This window comes from Cebus imitator, unplaced genomic scaffold (genome assembly GCF_001604975.1).
Source record: "Cebus imitator isolate Cc_AM_T3 unplaced genomic scaffold, Cebus_imitator-1.0 Scaffold455, whole genome shotgun sequence".
Taxonomy (NCBI): domain Eukaryota; kingdom Metazoa; phylum Chordata; class Mammalia; order Primates; family Cebidae; genus Cebus; species Cebus imitator.
In genome coordinates this window covers 1508411-1516605 of record NW_016107770.1, presented here as the reverse complement: position 1 = coordinate 1516605, position 8195 = coordinate 1508411, and positions in this window count along the sequence as shown.

Sequence of the window (8195 nt, the reverse complement as noted above, 5' to 3'; positions counted from 1 at the left end):
AACAGAGTGACTATATAGTCAATCATAATTTAATTGTGCATTTAAAAGTAACTAAAATAATATAATTGGATTGTTTGTAACACAAAGGATAAATGCCTGAGGGGATGGATACCTAATTTTCCATAATGTGATTACGATGCCTTGCATGCCTATACCAAAATATCCCATGTACCCCAAAAATATATACACCTACTATGTAACGACAAAAATTAAAACAAATTAAAAAAAATAATAAATGTAATTTACATTTTAAAATACGCATAGGTTGTCTCTGATGACTAGTTTTGCCTTTTCCTACAGATCAGTCTAATTGATCTATAATAAATGTTAGTGTTTTTTTTTCTGAGACAAAGTTTCACTCTTGTTGCCCAGGCTGGAGTGCAATGGCATGATCTCTGTTCACTGCAACCTCCCCCTCCTGGATTCAAGCAATTCTCCTGCCTCAGCCTCCCAAGTAGCTGGGATTACAGGCATGTGCCACCACACCTGGCTAATTTTGTATTTTTAGTAGAGATGAAGTTTCTCCATGTTGGTCAAACTGGTCTCAAACTCCCGACCTCAGGTGATCCACCCACTGCAGCCTCCCAAAGTGCTGGGATTACAGGCGTGAGCCACCGTGCCCAGCCAAAATGTTAGTTTTACACATATTTGTATTTTATAAAATGAGAAAACTGAAATACATCAGACCAGAAAATTAGTCTTTAAATCAATGAGCAAGATAAACAAAACTCTATAAAATATAACAAAAAGGTAAAAAAGGAAATTAAAAAATTAGACATGACAAATTGAATAGGACAGAGAAAAGATATTAAAGGATTTTGAGGCAACTCTATATACAAATCCCTGAAGACGAATTGGAAAATTTTAGAGAAATATCATTAGAAAATATAAATTATTTAAAGTAAATAAAAGTTGGAAATGTGTATAAATCAATAAAGGAAAAAATGGAAAGGCAAAATAAACAAATAAAGGAAATTATATTCAAGAATGTGGGGTCACACAGATTTACCGGTGAGTGTATTCTAGTTTAAATAATAAAATAAAGTCAATCTTAACGCCTTGCATGTGCACACACTCATACACAATGGGATGGGAACCCATTGTATCGTCAGACACTTGATCTAATGAATACAGAAGGGAAAGGCATAGTACATTTCAGTGCATTTAACTCTTGAACAGTTGCTTTTAAATCTTTTTCAGAAAGTTAAAATGTAGAACAGATACAAAGGGAGCTGTTCTAGTTGGAAAGAATTGTGGGTGGGAGAGAAGGCGGGACAGCAAGTGGAACATCACCTGCTGTTCTCAGTTGCTTGGCAGAACCTCAACCCTCATTAAATCCACTTCATTGCCTCTTTCACCCCTGCACCTGAAGACCCATATATAACTGGAGAAAAACTCACAACCTAGCAGACTGGTCTCTTTAAAGACAGGATCATTATCCTCAAGGGGGCTTTTCTGAGTTTATTTATTTGCCTAAATACCCAGAGCATTTGGTCATCAAAATTGATTTCATACTAAAATCACCTAGGAAATTTTAGAAAATATTATGCTGTGGTCTCAATCTCCAAAAAATTGTTATGAAATTGGTCTTGGGTGTGGCCTGGGCACGTATATTTTTAAAACAGTCCTGATTCATTCCAGTGTGCAAATTTGAGAAAAGCCGGCTTAGAAATCACGTGGAGATCTTACTAAAGCGCAGATTCTGGTTTGTTTGATGTGGGGCAATTCTTCATTTCTACCAAGCTCTAAAGTCACACTGATGCCACTGGTCTATATACCACATTCTGAATAGCAGGGACCTAGAGTCTTATTTCTCACTTTCTCCTCTCTCTTCAGAAATGTCCAATAGTGCAATAACTTCTCTCTCTCATCCTCATGCTCTGTGCATGACCTTGCTTCCCATTTTACTAGGAAAATCCAAACCATCAATAGGGAGATTACACAAACTCTGTCCTCCACTCTATCCACCTACAAACCATCACGCCCACACATTCTTCCCTTCACTTTTGTGATTTCAAACCATCTTTGTTCCCATCTAATGAAAGCACCCCACTTTCATACCAGAGTGGACCTCTCTATCCCTTCGGCAAGTCTCCCTCTCTCTGTCGTTATGAATTCGTCATTGAGGACTAGATCACTACATTTAGAAGCAGGCCAGAACTCTACAATACTAACAGCAAGGAAGGAAGGAAGGAAGGAAGGAAGGAAGGAAGGAAGGAAGGAAGGAAGGAAGGAAGGAAGGAAGGAAGGAAGGAAGGAAGGAGGGAAGGAAAGGAGGGAGGGAGGGAATAAATCTTTCTTATCCCAATTTCTTCTTCTAAGCCAGGTTTTCTTCACAACTGACCAGTGAACATGCTGTTTTTCTCAGTCATTAATGATCTTCACATTGCCACATACAATGCTAACCTCTGACCTCAGCTGAATGGACCTACAACATCATTTATTTGACAGAGTCATAATCATTCTTCCCACCTTAGGAAGCTTTCCTGGTGTGGGTGCCTCACACTCTTGTTCTTTTCCTTCTACTTCTCCTGCTGTTTCTTCCTAGCCTCCTTTATTGATTCATCCTTATCTACACAACCTTTAAACATTATTGTGTCCAGCTTTACTCTTTGAATGTTTCAATTTTCATATTTATACATACTTCCATCCTGGTCTTACCTAGACTAAGGACATGAAATCCTACCTGTCTGCTGATAACAACATTTTTATCTCCAGTTTGTACCTCTCATCCAAATTCTAATTTTGTGCATCCAACTCTTCCTTAATAGTTCTACATAGATGCTAATATTCACCTCGGTCTAACATGTTGAAACCAGAAGTCATCACTCCTCCTCCAATGCCACAACCAAAAATTAAAACAAAACAAAACAAAAATGGAAAAAGAAGAAAGTAAAAATCCCTTCTTTCTTTGCACTGTTTTCCACATTAATTAACATAAATTACTCAGTTGAAGATTCAGGAATTATCTTTGAGCTCTTTCTGTCCTTCCCAACCTACACCTGATCTTTCAGGAAATCTTACAGAGTCTATCTTCCAAGTACAAGCAGAATCTGACCACTTCTTCTCACTTTCTCTCCTATCTTCTCTAAGCCATTTCTATTGTACCATGGAGGCATAGCAATCACATTTTAGCTGGATTACTGATTCCAATGTTTCCCCCTTGTATACTACTATTAACATATAGGCAGAGAGACACTGTTCTATGAAATGGTGGATAACGCCAGCCTCTGCTCCAGCTTTCCAGGAATTCCTCATTTTCCTGGCAGTAAACATTAATGTCCTTACAAAGATCTGCAAGGCCCCACATGACTTTCTTCCCACCACTTTATTAATCTTTCCCCCTTTATCATTCTAATTCGGCCAAATTAAGCTTCTTGCTGATCCTTGAATACTCCAATTACCCTTTCAAGTCATAGACAATAGCTGCTTCCACTTCCTCTCCCCAGAATGCTCTTCCCCAGGCAACCAAATGGCTGGCTGTTTCACCACCATCAAGCTTGTCTGAAAAATGAGCTTCTCAATGGCTCAGTCAAGTAGGCAGTAATACCCTTCCCCAAGTATTTCTCAATACATTAAGAAAACAAAAAGCTAATGGCAATATCAAGTATTTTTTTGATCATTATACTCTTAAGTTCTGGGGTACAGGAGCAGATCATGCAGGACTGTTACATAGGTATACACATGGCATGGTGGTTTGCTGTCTCCACCCCCGCATCACCTACATTAGGTATTTCTTCCAATGTTATCCCTCCCCAATCTCCCCAGCCCCCGATATCCCTCCCCTAGCCCTCCACCCACCAACAGACCACAGTGTGTGATGTTCCCCTCCCTGTGTCTATATATTCTCATTATTCAACATCCACCTATGAGTGAGAACATGCGGTGTTTGGTTTTCTGTTCTTGTGTCAGTTTGCTGAGAATGATGGCTTCCAGATTCATCCATGTCCCTGCAAAGGGCATGAAATCATCCTCTTTTTTTTATGGCTGCATCATATTCCATGGTGAATATGTACCACATTTTCTTTATCCAGTCTATCATCGATGGGCATTTGGGTTGGTTCCAAATCCTTGATATTGTAAACAGTGCTGCAATGAACATACATGTGCATGTGTCTTTATAATACAATGATTTATAATCCTTTGGGTATATACCCAGTAATAAGATTGCTGGGTCAAATGGAATTTCTATTTCTATGTCCTTGAGGAATCGCCACACTGTCTTCCACAATGGTTGAACAAATTTACACTCCCACCAACAGTATAAGAGTGTTCCTATTTCTCCACATCCTCTCCAGCATCTGCTGTCTCCAGATTTTTTAATGATTGCCATTCTAACTGGCGTGAGATGGTATCTCGATGTAGTTTTGATTTGCATTTCTCTAATGACCAGTAATGATGAGCATTTTTTCATGTTTGTTGGCTGCATAAATGTCTTCTTTTGAAAAGTGTCTGTTTATATGTTTATATCCTTTGCCCACTTTTTGATTTTTTTTTTTTTCGTAAATCTGTTTTAGTTCTTTGCAGATTCTGGATATTAGCCCTTTGTCAGATGGGTAGATTGTAAAAATTTTTTTCCCATTCTGTTGGTTGCCAGTTCACTCTAATGATTGTTTCTTTTGCTGTACAGAAGCTCTGAAGTTTAATTAGGTCCCATTTGCCTATCTTGGCTTTTGTTGCCCATGCTTTTGGTGTTTTAGTCATGAAGTCCTTGCCTATGCCTATGTCCTGAGGGGTTTTGATTATGTTTTCTTCTAGGATTTTTATGGTGTTAGGTCTTATGTTTAAGTCCTTAATCCATCTGAAGTTAATTTTAATGTAAGGTGTCAGGAAGGGGTCCAGTTTCTGCTTTCTGCACATGACTAGCCAGTTTTCCCAACACCATTTATTAAACAGGAAATCCTTTCCCCATTGCTGGCTTTTGTCAGGTTTGTCAAAGATCATATGGTTGTAGACATGTGGTTGCCTCTGAGACCTCTGTTCTGTTCCATTGGTCTATATCTCTGTTTTGGTACCACTACCATGCTGTTTTGCTGTAGCCTTGCAGTATAGTTTGAAGTCAGGTAGTGTGATGCCTCCAGCTTTGTTCTGTTTGCTTAGGATTGTCTTGGTTCTAGGGGCTCTCTTTTGGTTCCATGTGAAGTTTAAGGTGTTTTTTTCCAGTCCTGTGAAGAGGGTCATAGATAGCTTGATATCTATGGGATAGCATAGGGATAGCGTCGAATCTATAAATTACTTTGGTCAGTATGGCCATTTTCATAATATTGATTATTTCTAACTGTGAGCATGGAAGGTTTTTCGATCTGTTTGTGTCTTTTCTTATTTTCTTGAGCAGTGGTTTGTAGTTCTCTTTGAAGAGGTCCTTTACATCCTTTGTTTGTTATATTCCTAGGTATTTTATTCTCTTTGTAGCAATTGTGAATAAGAGTTTGCTCATGATTTGCTTCTCCGTTTGTCTGTTATTAGTTTATAGGAATGCTTGCCACTTTTGCACATTGATTTTGTATCCTGAGACTTTGCTGAAGTTGCTTATCATCTTAAGAAGATTTTGGGCTGAGATGATGGGGTCTTCTAATTATATAATCATGTCATCTGCAAATAGAGACAGTTTGACTTCCTCTTTTCCTAGCTGAATACCCTTTATTTCTTTTTCTTGTCTGATTTCTCTGGCTAAAAATTCCAATACTATATTGAATAGGAGTGGTGAGAGAGGGCACCCTTGTCTAGTGCCAGTTTTCAAAGGGAATGCTTCCAGTTTTGCCCATTCAGTATGATATTGGCTATGGGTTTGTCGTAAACAGCTTTTATTATTTTGAGATACGTTCCGTAGATACCTAGTTTATTGAGAGTTTTTAGCATAAAGCGTTGTTGAATTTTGTTGAAGGCCTTCTCTGCATCTACTGAGATCATCATGTGGTTTTTGTCTTTGGTTCTGTTTATGTAATGGATTACATTTATAGATTTGTGTATGTTGAACCAGGCTTGCATCCCTCGGATGCAGCCTACTTGTTCATGATGGATAACCTTTTTGATGTGCTGTTGCATTCAGTTTGCCAGTATTTTTTTGAAGATTTTGGTAATTTTTTTTTAATGGAGAGATTTTTTGTGATTTATTAAGACAAACTCCTTTAAAGTAGTACTTCTTAAACTGAATTTTGCATCTAAAACACCAGGGGATCTTGTTAAAATGCAGATTCATATTCAGTAGGTCTGGAGAGGCAGCTGAGGATTTCTGTTCCTAACAGGTGCCCAGGTGGTGTCCATGATGCAGCTGGTCTTTGTGCCACAATTTGTGTAGAGGGTCCTTAGAGGATTTTTAAGAACCTTTAGTCATGTACAGAAATACCAAAAGTAAAAAGAAAAAGAAATAATCTGTGTCCTACCTACTCATAATTTGTTAGTTGTCTTGGTCAGTTCAGGATGCCATAACGAGTCACAGACAGAGTGGCTTAAATAACAAATTATTTTTGCTCACAGTTCTGGAGACTAGGAAGTCCAAGATCAAGGTGCCAGCACACTCAGTGTCTGATGAAAAGAACCCACTTCTTGGTTTGTAGATGGCTGTCTTCTTTGTTTATCATCACAGGTTGGAAAGAAGGGAAAGAAGCAGCAAGCTATTTTGTGTCTCTTCTTATAAGGGCACTAATCCAATCCTGAGGGCACCACCCTTATGACCTCATCACCGCCCAAAGGCCCCACCTCCAAATATCAGCCACCGGTGGTTAGAGATTTAACATATGATTTTATGGGGACATAAAATACAGTTTGTAACAACTAATAGCATATTTGATATCACTGAGTTTTCTTCATCTGTAGAAATTGCACATTCCTTTAGTACATTTATTTATTAAAATAAGAATCAAGGATATACCATGCAACACACAAGCAGTATATTGGATGCTGAGTATATAAAAATAGGGGGAGGATCGGTGCAGTAGCTCACACCTGTAATCCCAGAGCTTTAGGAGGCTGAGGCAGGAGGATCACTTAAGGCCCAGATGTGAGATCAGCCTGGGCAACATGGTGAAATCCTCATCTCTATGAAAATTTTAAAATATTAGCCGGATGTGGTAGCATGCACCTGTAGTTCCATCTACTTGGGAGGGTGAGGTGAGAGGATTGCTTTAACCCAAGCGTTCAAGGCTGCAGTGAAGTATAATCACACCACTGCACTCCAGCCTGGGTGACAGAGCAGCACCTTGTCTCTAAAAAATAAAATAAAATAAGTGAAGTTTCAGCCCTTCAGTTCAGAGATTTCACAGAAATATTGGACTTTCCTTTCATCTTTTCTGAGGACAGGCAGAAAGGTAACAATTCAGCATTTGAGGACAGACAGAAGGTAATAATTAAGCATTCAGTAGCACAAAATTACATGTAAACATGTGGACGCTGTTTAGAAAATACTGCAATTTAACATTCCGTTCTGGACATTAACAATCAGAAGTTTAAAAATAGCTCATGATTAACTCAAATAGCTTTGCATATAATTTCTCTGTAAAATTCAGAAACAACTTCTATTACTGATATTTCATCTGAATAATATGTATTTATACAGTGTAGACAAATTAAGCGTAAGATATAAATGACATGTCAAGAAAAGTATTTTGGAAAGTTCATTCTGAGTGAACAAACACATATCTTATAATATTTTGTTTGATTTCCATTATAGCAACAATTTTATTCTGCTGAGAGACACAATTACTGTGAAACTATATCATTAAAATGATATATTTGTGCATAAAATTGGATGTTTTGCAAATTGATAAAGGAGCTAATTCACTTCTGTGGTTTAAAAAAAATAGTATTCGAACAATGATTTGAATTGTCGTAGGTTAGTTTTTGATATTTGTCTTGGGATGCTGCATTTGGTAGCTCCTGGCAGATTTTACATGCAGAAGAGGAAGGATGACTTACACTTACACTGCACCTCTGCTGGTCATTTCCCCATTAACTTACTCACAATGTGTTCATTGCCTGCATTTCTGCTGGGAGCCAGCTAGTGTGCTAGTCCAGCCAAAGAATGTAGAGAGAAATAAGACACGATCTCCCTTTGAACATCTCTGTTCAGAAAAACTGTTGTGTGAATAAATAAGTATTCTTTCTCAGGGGAAAGGAGAGATAATGAAAATAAAGTATTGTGGGCAGAGGAAGATAATAGGGGAATTGACTATCTCATCTGAAAAGAGCCTTAGTTT